A 16666-nucleotide genomic window follows, 5' to 3' on the forward strand; every position below is an offset into this window, starting at 1 on the left:
TCTCCGGCCATACATATAAAGCGGTATACTGTTGAATCGTCTTTTTTGAACATCTCATATTTTCTTTTTTTTTTTTTTTTTTTACGTGTCTTGTTTTATCCTTACTCATTGATTGTTGGCATAGTTAAATTTCATTATGCGCATTGATACGCCGCAGGCATGAAATAATTATTTGCGAAGAAGAATAAGGCTGTCGAGAAAATAACAGAAATTCTTCCATCATTGCATAATGCATCATGACTTGATTTGTATGGTTCGCAATTGATATATTCGAGATCATAATAGCTTCTTCAGGCCCCAGTAGAAGATGTAGGGCTCTGTGAGTGTTCTCGAGGATTTTAATTCCTTTGCTTATTGCTTCATCTTTACATTTCATTTTCTTCTTTAGCCTAAAGAGTACGCATGACCACCGGACGTTAAAACACCTTTCTTTCAAACATGTTGAGTATAGATTAGTAATAATATTTTTTTTTTCCAATTGGCAACACTGGAAATAATATTAGCTGCTTCTTACTTTCTCCACTACGCTGAAAGGGAGAGAGAGAGATCTCCTCTCAAGGTTCATGCGCAAAGATATTTTGGTAACTTGTACGGCTATAGTTAGGAGTGATCTTTTCTTGTTGAATTCCTCAATTCTTGACATAATCTCTTTAATAGAGTACGCGTCTTTCGTCGACATATTTCACATATATTTGAAATGATCAACTTCTGCGAGATCACTTTCTTCTACTTTGATCCGTAAAGGCGTGTTTAGACTTTCCGATGTTGATTCCCAATGTCAAACATTCTGTTCATCATCTCCTGTAGCCCTTCTTCAGTTCTAGCTATAATAACCGTGTCATCCGCATACCTCGCCTTTTTAATGATCTGACATCTCCAATCTTATAATCCCCAACTTTCATTAGTGCTTTCTTCATTACTCACTCACTGTAAACCACGATGCCAAATCTTACGATGACGCAGATCCCTTGTAGTAGCTCTCAATTCTCCGCGCCCCCGTATGAAATCAAAAATGATTATTCTACATACCATAATAATGAAGCGATAATTTACAATTCTACAACAATAAATGTGTCATTTATGGCAATGCACTACTGTTATACATGGAGATATCTGGAGAAGTCCAATCCTACCCGTTAGGCCTAATATCATGAATTCAGCACTCTCCTAATGTGATGGGTAATGCTGCTTTTCAGACACCAATTTCCGTATGTCTAGATTTAAAAAAATAAAAAATAAAATAAAAAAATATTCTTGCACATGTTTTTTCATAGGTACGAGATGAGAAAATGTTGAAATGAAATGAAATCTTTAAATTTTACATCCCACGGTTATGCCGGCTACGCTAAAGGAAACGGTGATGAGAAATTAATGAAATGGTGGAATGAAGAAAGTGGGAGGAAACGGGAAACTCCGAAGAAACCCACGCACACTGTGTTTGTCCATCACAAAGTTCACTTGGCACGAGCTGGGAAATAACCAAGGGACCCCATGCACCAAAGGTGAACGCTCTGCAACTGAGCCACCGCGGCCCCCCTGAGAAAATGTCTAGCACATATATGTAGCGACAAATGGCAGCAAATGATTTAAAATTCTTCTGGAAATGTCACCAGAAAGGGGTTGATCACTAAAATTAATGAGATCACTCAATATGTAAAAAGAATCGTAGGTCTATTTATTTTTTTCCCAAATGTTGCATCACAAATTTAACTTCTTTATTGTTGCCTGTATCTTGTCCACAGAAAACATGACAGATGTACCTTGAAGGACTGGGTTAAAAGTATTCAGGAAGTTAAAAATTTCCACCCGACAAGATGATTCTATTTTTAAAATTTCCAAAGTTTCATAGTTGTAACTTTTAAACAATGGTACAATTTGTTTTTTTTTTTTTAAAAAAAATGCTTTGATACCCATTAATGTTTGACAGTGTAACATTTGCAAGGTTTCTTAGGATTTTCTAAAAAGAACAAAAATTTAGCTTTCATAAGACATCCTGAAAAATAAGGGAGTGCCGGAAAGTGAAATTGGCGCGAAATTCATATTTTTCAAAAACTTCTCCCCGGTCCCCTTCTCATCTAAAAAATCGTAAATAATAATAATAATAATAATTTAGCATAATTTCATTGCTATTTAGGTATGAAAAAAAAATCTGAAGAGAATCTGAGACATTGAAGCAAACTGTCCTAGGTGAGTTGACATGGAATGACCCGTTTTCCAGTACACGTATAGTTTCAGAGCTTTAAATATGTATTTACCAATAGGAGATCTAGTCAGAACAGAAAATCATTGAAATATATATATATGTTTGGAAATCATGCACACAGCATTTAGTTCGAATTCGATCAAACTTGTTATAACGGTGTTCAACTGTAATCTGGGACAGAAAGCAACGCGACTATCTTCTTTCGTTTTTGTAGTACACACTCGTATTATTACAAACAAATAATACCATGTCCTTTTCCATGTGTCAGTTAATTGCAAATCGAAAATGCTTCACTTGAAAAAGGATTTCTCAACACTACAATTAGATAACTGCACCCATACAAACGAAAAAAAAAAAAAAAGTTGCATTTAAAATGAAACAAAATCTTCTCTTACGATAATTAAAATGCACAAGTCAGATTTTTTTTTAATTTTTAATACCATAATTTGAATGAACGACACTACAAACGCTTAACTTAAAAAAGAAATTACTGAATATCTACCTCTATTTTCTCAACACAAACCTGGAGAATTACATATACACAAACGAAAAATAGTTGCATTAAAAAGGAGATCGGAAAACTCCGGAATTGATCTTGAGTATCTTGCGGAATATAACTAACTAACTCTATGGCCTATGGAACCCGGAGGTTCAATGCCGCGTTCACAAAAGCTCTCCACTGACTTCTATCCTTAGCCAATTGGATCCAGTTTCTACTTTGTATCCCAATCTCTGCGAGATCCATCTTAATATTGTCCTCCCATCTGCGCCTAGGTCTTCCTAATGGTCGTTTTCCGATTGGTCTTCCAGTCAAGACTTTGAAAGCGTTTCTACTTTCTTCCATTCTAGCTACATGACCCGCCCACCTAAGCCTTCTAGACTTCACGACCCTAACAATGTTGGGTAAACCATATAACTTATGTAGTTCCTCATTATGAAGTTTCCGCCATTCCCCATTCCCGTTCCTCTTGGGTCCGAATATTCGTCTCAGGATCTTGTTCTCAAATACTTTCAGTCTATGTTCTTCCCTCAGAGAAAGCGACCATATGTCGCAACCATACAGAACAACAGGCATGATTATCGTTTTATATTTTTTAAGCTTCAAATTCCTCGACAGAATTCGCGACAACAAGAGATTTTGAACCGAATAGTAACACGAATTCCCTGCTTTTAGACGACATTTAATTTCTTTGTGAATATGATTTTCCTCTGTTAATATTGATCCTAGATATTTGAAACTATCCACTTGATCAAAAGTATTATTTAATATTTTAACGCATCCATAATTTGCTGTATTCCGGTCCCGACGCACTTCCATGTATTTAGTTTTCTCTGCATTTACTTCTAAACCCATGTCCCTGCAAGCGTTTAATAAAATCTCTGCATTTCTTTCTATTGTTCTCCTATCATCTCCTATTAAATTTACATCATCAGCATATGCCATAACCTGGTGAATACCGTTCAACGCTAGGCCCTGGTTGCTATCTTTGATTTTCCTTATAGCGTATTCCAGAACGAAGTTAAATAATAATGGCGACAACGCATCTCCTTGTTTCAGGCCATTTTCGACGTGAAAGCTCGTGGACAAAAATTTTCCTACCCGGACTTTACTTTGGGATTCATTTAAACATATCATAATTAATCTAATTAGCTTTCTCGGTATTCCAAGTTCTGTAAGAACGTTGTATAATGTTTCTCTCCTAACCGAGTCGTACGCCTTTCTAAAATCAATAAATAGTTGATGTACTGGGGTATTGTATTTCCACTTTTTTTCGAGTATTTGGCGAGTGGTAAATATTTGATCGATGGTTGATCGATTTCGTCTAAATCCGCACTGATAATCTCCAATAATTTCATCTGCGTATGGGGTCAGTCTTGCTAACAGAATATTTGAAAGGATTTTATAGGATGTTGACAGAAGAGAAATGCCTCGATAGTTATTACAGTCAGTTTTGTCGCCTTTCTTGTGAATTGGGACAATGATTGATTCTTTCCACTCCTGTGGCAATTCTTCCTTGTTCCAGATAAGGAGAATGAGTTTGTGTATCTTGTTCCACAATTTCTCGCCTCCAGCTAAAATTAACTCAGCCGGAATTTCATCTACACCCGGAGATTTGTGTTTCTTTAATTTCTTTATAGCGGTTTCTACTTCTATTCGGTTGGGTTCTGGAATATACGGTTCTGCGGTGTGTATCACCTTTTCTCCACGCACACTAGATTTTGGTTGCGTGTTAAGCAAATCGTCACAGAAATCTTTCCATCTATTTAAGATGCTATCCGTGTCAGTGAGAACTGTACCGTCAGATTTCTTTAATATATAAGCACGAGGTTGGTAGCCTTTCTTAAATTCGTTGACTCCCTTATACATGTCCCGGATGTTTTTATTTTTACTATTATCTTCAAGTTCCTTAATTTTAGCTTTCAGAAAATCCCGTTTCTTTGTTCTAAAAGTTTTGGAAGTTTCCCGCCTGATATCTGCGAAACTTTGTGTAGTTATTTCATTCGGATTTTGTAGCCAGCGTAATTTTGCCTGTTTTCTCTTCTCTACTAGTTTAATGCATTCCTGGTCAAACCATGGTTTGTTCCTACGCAGTTCCGCGTGTCCCAATTTTTCTTTTGCTGAAATTTTAATGCTATCTCTAATTTCAATCCAGGTATCCTCAACGCTAGTGCACTCCGAATCTTCTAAAGCCGAGAATCTATTCGAAACTTCGATCTGGTATTTCTCTCTTACCTGGCTCTCTTCTAATTTCTTTAAATTGAATCTCTCCGTTTTCGGACAATGAATATTACCTTTATTCAACGATAATCTCTCTCGTATTATCGCTACTACCAGGTAATGGTCAGTGTCACAATCAGCCCCTCTAAACGACCGGACATCAATTATGCTAGATTGCCTTCTTCTATCTACTAAAACGTGATCAATTTGGTTGTGTGTTTTTCCATCTGGTGATGTCCAAGTGTATTTATGAACGGAATATGTGACGTATAATAGATCGCATGTTACAAAGGTCAACTGATCGTAAAATACGTTGTAAGAAAAAACAATTTGCAACTGAAAACGAGATTTAGAAAAAAAAATTCAACATTTCAGTTCTTCCAGAAAAAAGAAAGAAAAACACAGTTTTCATTTCTTAAAATGCAGCAATCCTTTTAGATTCATGCATTTTTTGAGGAAAATATTGACTTTTAGTTAAGTAGTTACTGCTTCATAATATTTATCCGAGTAAACTGGTTGATACGTCATTCTCTTCAGAATAAACAGCTTTCAGGTAATACTATGCGCATGTGTGTATGATGTACAAGAAGGGAAATTTCCCTACAAACAATCCCTTTTTTGAAATTTGGTGCCCGCTGGAGCGGTCTCAGCTACAGGTACCCTAACATAATCTATCTCGAAAAATACTATGGCCAGTACACTATCTTGAAAAATTATGGTCTATACATAATGCGAACGCCAAGATTTATTGCAATATCTACAATAGTAACTAGGGAAAAAAATATTTCTCAATCCTGTCTGACATTACCACATTCCATATATACACTTAAATAGGGAACAAGAAAATTTTAGATTCAAATATATTGGATCTTTTGATCCAAAAAGCAGAATTTACAAAATAGGAAGTTTCCACATACAATACTATTTATCCGAGTATCATGGTTAATACGTCATTCTCTTCAGAATGAAACGAGCTTTCACATGGTACTACTCACATGTGTTAATGACGTACGAAGAGGGAAATTTGTGATAAATGGGGACTTTCCTCCCTTTTTTTTTAAAAAAAAAAAAAATATTTATTTAATTAATTTGGCGTCCCCCATAGCAGTCCCAGCTACACACACACCCAAATATAATCTATCTTGAAAAATAGCATGTCTACTTGACAATGCAAATGAGATACTTTTGGAGAATCGAACCCAGTAATAATCTCTTATCCTTCTAACATACCATGCATTACACTCAAATTACATCATTCAATTACGACTCCCTAATAATAATAATAACACAACAAACCCACATAAATAGCAGCTGAAACAACACTCACTTCCTTTGTTTGGTTCAAAGCTAAATCATACAAAATTTTCTGGACGTAAGGTGGGAAATGGGGAGAGAGAGAGAGGAAGGGAAAAACGCTATAATGTTCATTTCTTAATATATGCGCATGAACTGCAAACCTAAATTACCGACATACTGATAAACTTTCTTTTTCTTCCATATTTTCGGAGCAAAGTCAGAAATGTTTCTACGCTACCCCAGAACACGTGGCTTCGTTTCAAACCGAGGGACATCATCAGCCTATTTTGTCGAATGCCAAGAGTGAAAAATATATTTTGTTATAACGTAATATAGTGCCACCAAGCACTGGCTCCCTTTTCCTGAGGCCGCTAGTATCGCTTGTTTACAAGGTAAAACAAGTGTTTTTACAGAGTTGCCAACGGCTTAAAGCGTTAGAAAATTAAACAGGCTAGAGACAAAACCAGAAAGTAATCAAACGGGACAGATAACATCGATAGCAGGTAATACATATTGTTAGTGCTCGGTATCTTAGCAGAGCTTCACGCTCACGAAACAAACTTATTATCTATTCTTGTAATATTATGCCAGTAACATAGGCGACAGATAGTAAGCTTACTTTAACATTGCAATAATGAAAGCACACATTTTTTTTTTTTTTTTTTTTTTAGCACTAATAACATCTCTGAGATAACTGATTGGGGGAATTTATTATTATTATTAGCTATTAAAAAAGCGAAGGGGTTACAAACTTTTCTTGCCCGGGGATCCGCGAACATTTCTCGCCGAGGGCATCGTAAGAATTTACTACGCCGCTACCTGTGTTGCTTTGTTGCCATAATGAATTGAATTAATTAATTTATAATAAGCAGCGTTTGAAAAATGCTTCTGTCCAACGCAAGTGTAATATTATACTGCAACGTATCATTTTTGTAAACCTCTCAGATTTTACTACGATATTCAACATTGTTCAAAGCGAATGAGAATGCCGACTGATTTTGTTTTTCTTTCTGGTTCTTTACCGGAAACAAAGTAGATATTTCCGGCAGATAAAACATAAAGCAAAGGTTAAAAGTAATGTCCAGGTGGTGAGGTCAATGCATTCACCCCGCAGATTTCGATGAACTAAACGCACCTGACAACTCCTTGTCATACTTTTCGTGGAAACATTAGAAATTCCAGTACGATCAATCGGATCACACACTTGTCTTACTAGTGACAGAGCGTGAAACTACACAAGTGATTAAACGGAACGGATCGTGAGGTCTTCGTTAAACAAAAATGTGTGGATGGTATTTTACTTGGGACGAAGAAAATTGAACATATTCTGTAGTTGGTAACCCTACTGCCAAGAGATGTTTTGATGTTAGTTCGCCTGTGGCCACGACCCACTCACCGTTCTGTCGACCTGTACCTTCTAGTCATAACGAAAAATCACTTTGAAGCAAGCATATAGTTCTGACGTATCGGATAATAATAGATTATATATATACATATACATACATATATATATATAAATAATATACCATATGTGTGTGTGTGTGTGTATGAAATGAAATGAAATCTTTAAGTTTAACGTCCCACGCTTATGCCGGTTAGGCTAAAGAAGACTGTGATAATGAGAAATGAGTGAAATGGTGGAATGAAGAGTGGGAGGAAACGGGAGAACCCCGAGAAAACCCACGAGCACGGTGTTTGTCCACCACAAAGTCCACACGGCGCGGGCTGGGATCGAACCAGGGACCCCAAGCACCGGAGGTGAAGGCTCTACCACTGAGCCACCGCGCCCCCTTGTGTGTGTGTGTGTGTGTGTGACACAACGTTTGTCCCAAAAAGATTAATAAAGCTACTATCTTCATTATCTGGCTGCTGGCTTGAGGCATTATTCTAGCATTTGTCTAGTATGTTTTGAGGGACGTTAAAGAAAGCTTCAGTAAGGACGGCTGGCCTTTGAATCCTGGGTGCGATAAGGAATTTCATTCCTATTCCATATTACAGGTATACAAAATTATCCACCTTATTCTTATTCTACAAACCTAAACTGTACTTCCCTTAATTATTCTACTGGAACCTTTTATTGTGCGTTGAGTAGGCTAAAGACGAGGCTTTCAGATACTGGTACATTTCTCCAATGAGCCAACAACAGGGAAATGTAGCTACCAAAAGGGGGAAAAAGGGATTTTAACTGAATTTTCCCCCTAAATAGAGAATTAAACAAAAAAAGAAAAAAAAAGTTTAGAACCTAAATTCGAATTTTTCGTGCGCCTCTAATTACCCCATTGTAATGATCTGTACCCGCTTTTGTTCAGTGAGGACCAATTTCGATTGGTGGCAGTTGACTTGTGCTCGGACATATAAGTACGGATTTATAAACAAAAATTGGAATTTTTTGTTCAAATTTAAGGAATTTTAATTTCCCTATTTGGCAACACTGAGCTCGGACCGGTCCAATTGATGTCAACAATTAAGTACCCATCCGAGGTATTTATCTGACAAGTCTTAAGGAGGTCTCTCTACAACGAAGGAAGCTACAGGGAAGAAAAAATGAAAAGTCTCGATTTTTTTACTTTGGGCTGAAATTTGAGACGGAAATTTGACACCCACAAGAAAAAGAAACTAGTATGACAAACTATTGTCGACCCATATTTGGCCAAAAAAAAAAAAAAAAATCACGAAATCTTGGTGTCCACACAGGAGCGGATTAAAAAGTGAGAAACCCGCGTGTGTTACTTTGGCCCGAAAGGGTTAAGCATAGATATGATTAACAGTAGCTTATACCCCGGCTGGCCAACGATGATTTCTGACAGCTCAGCTCGCGAGAACGACTGAGGAGTGCGATGTTGCCATGTGCTTTTCGCGCAAGGGGAGAATCATCTGCTTCCTCGTTGAGAGCGGCCGACGGGATTCTTAACATTCCGTACTAATTTCCGCAAATTATACGCCCTGAAAGCTCATTTTCTGGTCAATTTTCTTTAGTGATCCTTGTCACGGTGGCTGTTCCGATACGCAGGGCTGCAGACACTCTCTGCACAACCTTGGGAAGTGAAAGTAATGGCTCTCCATTTTCCCTTTCTGCCTCAAAATATTCCCGCAAATTATATACGAGTTGCCTGACATTTGCTATTTAAAACAAAACGTTTCTCCTTTCTGCTTGCAAATGCCATTTTATCCCAAGGTCTACGTTTATACGAATATTAAAAAAAACCTCACCCACATAATATTCACACAACACGCCAAAGTGGAAGTTCTAAACAAAAAATAAGCAAAGGGACTTGACTGAACGGAGCAAAAAAGAAGGGAGGGGGTGAGTGAAAGTTTGGCAATGTGCAGCGGTTACCATGGACACGCGACAGGTTTCTGAGCCTAGGGTTGGTTGACCTGCTGGCTTCTGCTAGACCGCCGTGGCCTTGTGCAAAGCTGTCAGAAATCATCGTTCACAGTCAAAGTATAGTAGGTTTACTTTTTCTTTAGAAATTCCACAATTTACGGACTTCAACACGAAAGCCCATCCCTTAACTGCCACTGCCTTATATAACAATAAGCTATAGTACAATTCTCAAATAAATGTGAATAACTTATCTGACATTCCTATTTCAGTCGCTATTTTCTACAATTCTCTATTTAAAACGTGCCTATTATGATGATATTTGTGTTCCTTATCCCATATTGCTGGAACATTCCTTATAGTTCTATTAACATGTCTTTCAAACCAAATTTAATAGTGCAGCAAAACCTCTCGAGTACAGACATACACAATCCTCTGCAGACGAAATTCTGAACAAATGAAGACTTTATTCCATGGAGCGCTTTAGGAAAAACCAATGAGCACACCAGCTACAGCAATGCTTCCACTGAACATCGATGTAAAATAATAATAATAATAATAACTATAATAATAATAAAAACTATAATAATAATAAAAGAAAACTAATTGTATTATCATCGCGACAACTAATTCACCCTCGCGGTCGATCTCTAGGTCGCGATGTAGCGTACATCTTCGGCATGCGCTTTCCCAATTTGAATCCATGTGTTTGTGCCAGTATCGAGGTAGCGACCGCGACTTAAACCTCGACCTCGCTCGCTAGGTATATTCGGTACGTTTCTACCTTACTATGTAGTACGACATAATGAAATGAAATGCTATGTGAAGGCAGCCTACAATGAGATTACGGAAAAGCCGAAAACTGTGCAACACGCAGGGCATGTGTTTTTATACAATAACCTATGAAATGTTTTTCTACTATTCTCGTTTATGCCTATATACCCACAGTCGCCGATGCGGCTGCTCCCTACGGACGCATTCCCACTAGGGTCCCCCTGCTGCACTCCTGGTCTGACTCGTTACTTAGACAGCGTTCGTGCTTTACCATAATGGGTTAACTGCTGTATCGCCGGACCAATTTTGCAAAATTTACCAGAAGAGTTGGAGAACTTATTTTGGTTTGTGAGGAAGAGTGAATGAAAGTACGGTGAGGGGGAATAGCTGAAGTAAAAAAAAAAAAGTTTTTGATGTTGTAAGCGACACTATATACGGTATGGAGGCGGAAGAGACTGTTTGGCAGAGGTAAACTTATGATTTATGAGAAAGAAATTGTTAAAATGGTCCGCAAATAACAAGACTGTTTCATTGAGTCTTATTGAGTTATACAAAAATAAGGAGTGTCAGTTGTTGAAATTATGTGAACGACCTGTCTAAAAAGGCGAACAGTTTATCGTAAGTGTCAAGACGAATTGAAACTACAGAAAAGAAGAGGAACATCTAGCCACATCTAACCAAACCTAATTTACCACATTTAGTATCTACCCCAAAGCTGTGCAACACATAAGCCATGCATTTTATGACATATACAATACGTTTTTCCACTATCCTAGTCCATGCGTATATGCACAGTCGCTGACGCGCCCGCTCAACAGACACCACCCTTTGCTGCTGCGTTCCTGCCTTGACTTGATTATATGGCATTCGTGCTTTTCACTAGCCACCTAACACAAGTTGGTTTGTGTTTTATGCACTAGCTTTTATACCTTACGTCCACACTGTATTCCGAGTAATAGTCAATACAAAGTGAGCCAGGCTTACAACCTAGTATTTTGGGGAGAAACTGAGTAATATTTCTTTTCTCTCTCTCTCTCGATTTTCGTGTGGTCCGGCAATGCAGCAGTAACGCCCCTCTCTCATTATCAGGTAAGGAAACAAATCTATACTTCCACTGTAACAATGTTTTCATTATTCCTAAATGACAGAATTTGTAACAATAAACAGTCGAAAGGTACTACTTTTACACAGTAATACAATATTGATGCATACTTTGTGAAGAATAAACAAAGCAAGACATTAACAAATTCCTGCGAAATGCAATTGTCGGAGATGAAAGAGGAGTAATTGTCAGTAACGTATATTACAAGAACTGTAATTCCGAAACTAACATTTAAAACAACTTTATGTTCATCTGATCACGCGAGACCTTCAGCGCAACCTTAACCTTCATGATTGCCACCCCAAATATCTGTCTCAACGTAATACAAAACCATTCAAATTACTTCCAATCCGTATTAAAATACACTACGATACCTACAGTAATTTTAGGTGAGTTGACATTGCAGACACGTATTTATATCTCACGCTAGGTTTATCGCACTGGTTCCGAAATATATATACTGACAAAATGTGTCCGTAGCCATTTGTCTATAACATCGTACTTATTTAAATGCATGCAATAATGATTTCCAATACGAGCGGTAGGCCATTTCATATATGGAGATACTCACGACTTTATCGATCACCTACTACGACCTACATTTCGAAAACAAGGTTCACCATTACGCGTATTATAAAGTGTAAGAATCCATTATTACAGCATTTCATGCATATTTACATTTACAAGATCCACTTACATCGTGACTAATTTATATGCAATAAAATATTATACAAATGTCCTCCGTTTTCCGGCACTTCTTTTGTTACTTTACACTGTGTGCGCATGCGGTAGTGTAACCAGATCTAAATCTTGAAACGTTCGCCAAAAAAAAAATAGAAACCGCTTGGTAGGGAACGATCTAATGGTAAAAGATTCATTTTGTTAATGGACAGAAAAAACTAAAGATAGCTGCAGTAAAATCTGCTAACTTCGCTTCATTTCTGTTGAAAATTAATTTTCCCAAAGACAGACATTACTTATTAGGCCTTATACAGAGTCTTCTGAAGCATGATTAGTGACGTTTACTTAGTAGTCAGCTTTTTAGTATGACGCTAATCCAAGTCAAACTGACTCTGCATAAGGCCCATTATATTTAAGTTGACCACCTATCTTGGAACTTTGGCAGTATTAATACAATGTTATTTTGTGTGATAATTTCAATAGGATATTTCGACCACGCAAAATGGCATCTTGAAGTTTCTACTTTATTATATTTCATATTTGCTATATGTGAGATAAGTGTGTAATTTTTTTAATGGATCTGTTATCTGTTAATTATGGAAACTAACAGCATGCATTCCTATGATTTGTCCGAAAGGGCATTAATGAAACGATGGAGAAGGAAGAAATCAATAAGTAACAACACGTACAGGGAATTCAAGACATTTTTTATTTTTTTTATCCTGCCTGTTTTGAAAAACTCAATGGGCCGAATACAGAGTCGTTCTGACGCGTGATTAGTGCCATACTAAAGAGCCATAGTGTCGACTAACATATGTTTCCTGCAGTAGTCAGGCCATTATTATGAAGCTAATCATACGTCAAAACGACTCTGCATAAGGCGGAATGGATATAACTGATTGTTTAGCTTCACTATTCTTGACAATGGAAATTTCCACTAAAATTCAGGTTTAAATTCAAAAAATATACCATCGATATAAAATATCGCTTAAAATATTTCTTCAAGCATTTTTCAATAATTGGAGATATCAAGGAAAGAAATATCGTCCGAATTCTCTCTCTCTCTCTCTCTCTCTAGACATGCAAATTTATTAATCCAAGTTAGAGCCTTTGTTGCACATGGTTACTGATTCGATTCTCAGTGGAAGAGTACCGTACTAACATTTAACTTCATCTTTATTTACTTTAAGTAATACCCATCTCCTTTAGACTAAAGGGCATAATTGTGGAACGTTAAATTTCATTTTTCACGAAGAGGTAAGTGAACTAACTACCTATGTGTACAATTTGTTCCACGACAATCTCAAACTCATGTTAGAATAGAATATTTATTGTCACTATACAACATCTGTTGCAATAAACAGCGTCAACATATAAACAAATACAAAGAAAGAAAACAGTTACAATTTACTCAGTTCTTCCAATCGTCACTATCAAAAGATGGCGGACATTTAATTAAACTGTAATCACACTGTATTGCAGGGGCGGATCCAGGACCGACTTCTGGGGGGGGCGGTGGGTTGTCATACTGTTACTTTTAAGTTCTCCAAACTTTGGGATGGGTTTTATTTATATATATAAAATAAGAAAGTTTCCTCTTCTGGGGGGGGCGATCGCCCCGATCGCCCCCCCCTGGATCCGCCCCTGCTGTATTGTGGGCTTCTAGCACTGCGGTGTTGCCAAATTAGACCCTAAAAAGGTTGAAATTCCTTATATTTTGCTTATTTGCTTATATTAATATGATATCAAACTCCTATCAAATTTGATTACCCTTTAATCTAACACCTATTAATTTATTCAATCTAAGATGATTTCTTGGAATTAATTTAATCGCCTATGATCATATACATGACGTCATCACCTGATAATAGTGTTTAATTACGTACCTTACTCACATTAATTCTTGGCGCAAAAAAAATCGTTTCCTGATTGGTTGCTTTTCTTCTTGTGTGGTGAATATTTCATATGCGATAAAGAAAAGATTCAGAGCTTCCAAAACTTCATGTTTAAGGGTATATTTGTAAACTATGATGCAATAGAATATCAGTTACTTTTAATAAAATAATAATTCAATGAATTTGATATTATAATTAAAACGTTAGGTAAAATATCGTGCCTTTAATGCGATAACTGATACTCTATTTTACGGATAAGGAGTATATGTATCCAGTGGCGGCGATTGGACGTTAAAAGTGGGGGGAAGACATTATCTGAATATTTGTTTATAAATGTTAATTTACCTGGTTAATGCTAACACTTTGTTTGCCCAAAGGTTATATAACTAATAGGATACTCTCTTTTTCAGTTAAAATACCGTGTATCTACTAGCCCGTTAAAATACTAGCCCTTTGTATTGTTAAGTGACGGAAGTGTAAGAAGAGGTTTGATTTCTTCCTCATGAACATCTTAAAATTATGTCTCGAAAATTGTAACAAATTTGCAAAACATATAAATAGAAAGGATAATAGTAATCATATTCATGAATAATGAGACTTGTTTTGCAAAAGTAACATTGAAACCGGGGATTAATGAACAACTTACATTTTTAATTCCACACATGCTATTAAATGTATATTATTACTCTTAGAAAGACAGTAAATACTACGAGTGTGTGCTACGATATTTAAAGAAATATTTTTGTAGCTTCCCGAAACATGTTCGTTGACATTAGGTGCAGATTTCACTTGCTTGGAATACATCTAAACTCAACAATACTTAGAATCACTCCACGCTCCAGTTATACAAAATAATTCTGAAACTTAGAATTATGTTGAATTCACTAAATTTAGTTGTATATACACTCGTATACCCCTAAACACACCACATCACTCGTATGTTACACTGCAAAACAATGGAAAAGGTAGTTGTTTCTTATACTCTGTTTTTATTCAATATTCCTTACTATTAGAAAAGAAAGCAAATACATTTTAGAAACTGTCAATTTTTATGCAATTAAAGAATACTTGTGAAAGATTTTTTTTTTGCGAAATATTATCTCCATTAGTTTCAAAGCGGCTGAATGACATTGTAAGAAATGAAAGTACGCTGGAATTATTGCGCTCCAATAGGTTAAATTTTAGACTATTTTTCGTAGCATTTAAAACGCAATTCCTGTACCTTTCTTAACACCACGGGAAAAGAAATAACCAATACGTACTCACGCAACGGCAAATATATGGTATCATTATTTTCTATGAACCAGTAATATATACAATAACTTTACATTTCCAAACAAAACTATATACATCAATGGGCCACTTCAGAAAAGTGGGGGGCAACTGCCCCTCTTTTCCCCCTGATCGCCGCCCATGTGTGTATCCTTCCTTTATCTTATACAAAATACGCATATTTATGTTATTAATGTACGCAAATAACATTATATAATACTATATGAAGCATATGTATTCTTCCTTTATCTTATACAGAATACACGTACTTATGTTATTAATGTACGTAAATAAACTTATATAATAGTATATGAAGCATATGTATTCTCCCTTTATCTTATACAGAGTACACATACTTTAAGTATAATGTAGCTTATATGATTATTTGTTTGTAATTGTACAGGATGTAGAAATAAAATACAGGAATGTAAGTTTTAAAAAATATTGAAAATTCTTTAAAAATGTATATACAATAAAAAATTATAAATATTAAAATAAAAAGTATTTTGAAAATCTGTAAAAAAGTATATATAAAATATTTATTGGTTATACATCGATCAATGTTTGATTATGTACATAAATTTGTACTTGATTGTGAATTAGCAACAATAATTTAAGGTTAGAAATACGAGATTTGAAATTATTTACAATATACAATATAAAAAGTCCTATTTACAACATATTATATAAAGATCCTATTTACAATATATGAAAGCTATTTACAATAATATATACAATATACATAATATGGAAATCTCGTATCCGTTTATCAATTAAATCAGGAGATAATCGAGCAAAAAGTTTCCTGATTCAACGCATAAGCATAGCCATCCAACGTGGGAACGTGTCGGCTATAATGGGAACGTTGCCCACTAGTAAAGAGCTAGAAGAAGTCTGTCTTCTGTAATTGCGGAGAAGGGAGGTTAGGAGTAAAAACAGACATCATTGGTGCATCAATTTATGTAGCAATCGAGCAAGGAGTATGGAGAGACAGCTCACAGTCAATAAGTTTATATGAACAAAACCGGAATGAATACTGTACTGTACGTCAAGACAGTGACATAACATGACAGGTTGGAGCCTTTGAAAGCAGAAGATTTAGTATTACCTGCCGAACGTCATGGGAACAAAGTATAGATATTTCTGTTTCATTTGAAATTTTCATTATAACAGTTTTTTAAATAATCATTGTTATTTTAAAATTCTTATGTAATTACTTATGGTTGTATCTAATATATGTATATTTCATTATAACAATTTAGTACAACCAAAAACAATAGTTGTAATGCTATAAAAGCAAACTAAAACAACTATCATTATAAAAACTTAATACAAATACGTTATTTTAAGCAATAAAACAAATACGGAAATAGTATTTGCAATATAAATTATTTGAAAA

General features: G+C 35.9%; 1 protein-coding gene across 3 annotated transcripts in view; it reads right to left on the reverse strand.

The window, feature by feature from the left end:
* LOC145694941 (uncharacterized) overlaps positions 1-12254 on the reverse strand; it is a 90799-nt gene extending 78545 nt beyond the window's left edge. The window contains exon 1 of one of the 3 annotated variants that reach the window (XM_081771725.1): positions 12117-12254. The gene's annotated coding sequence lies outside the window, so the exon portion shown is untranslated. Of the gene's footprint in view, positions 1-11797; positions 11817-11990; positions 12010-12116 lie in introns of those variants that run through there. The other 2 variants (XM_081771726.1, XM_081771724.1) reach the window with 2 other exon arrangements.
* Between the last annotated feature and the right edge of the window lie 4412 nt (positions 12255-16666).

This window comes from Thermobia domestica, chromosome 9 (genome assembly GCF_964235325.1).
Source record: "Thermobia domestica chromosome 9, izTheDome1.hap1.1, whole genome shotgun sequence".
NCBI lineage: Eukaryota > Metazoa > Arthropoda > Insecta > Zygentoma > Lepismatidae > Thermobia > Thermobia domestica.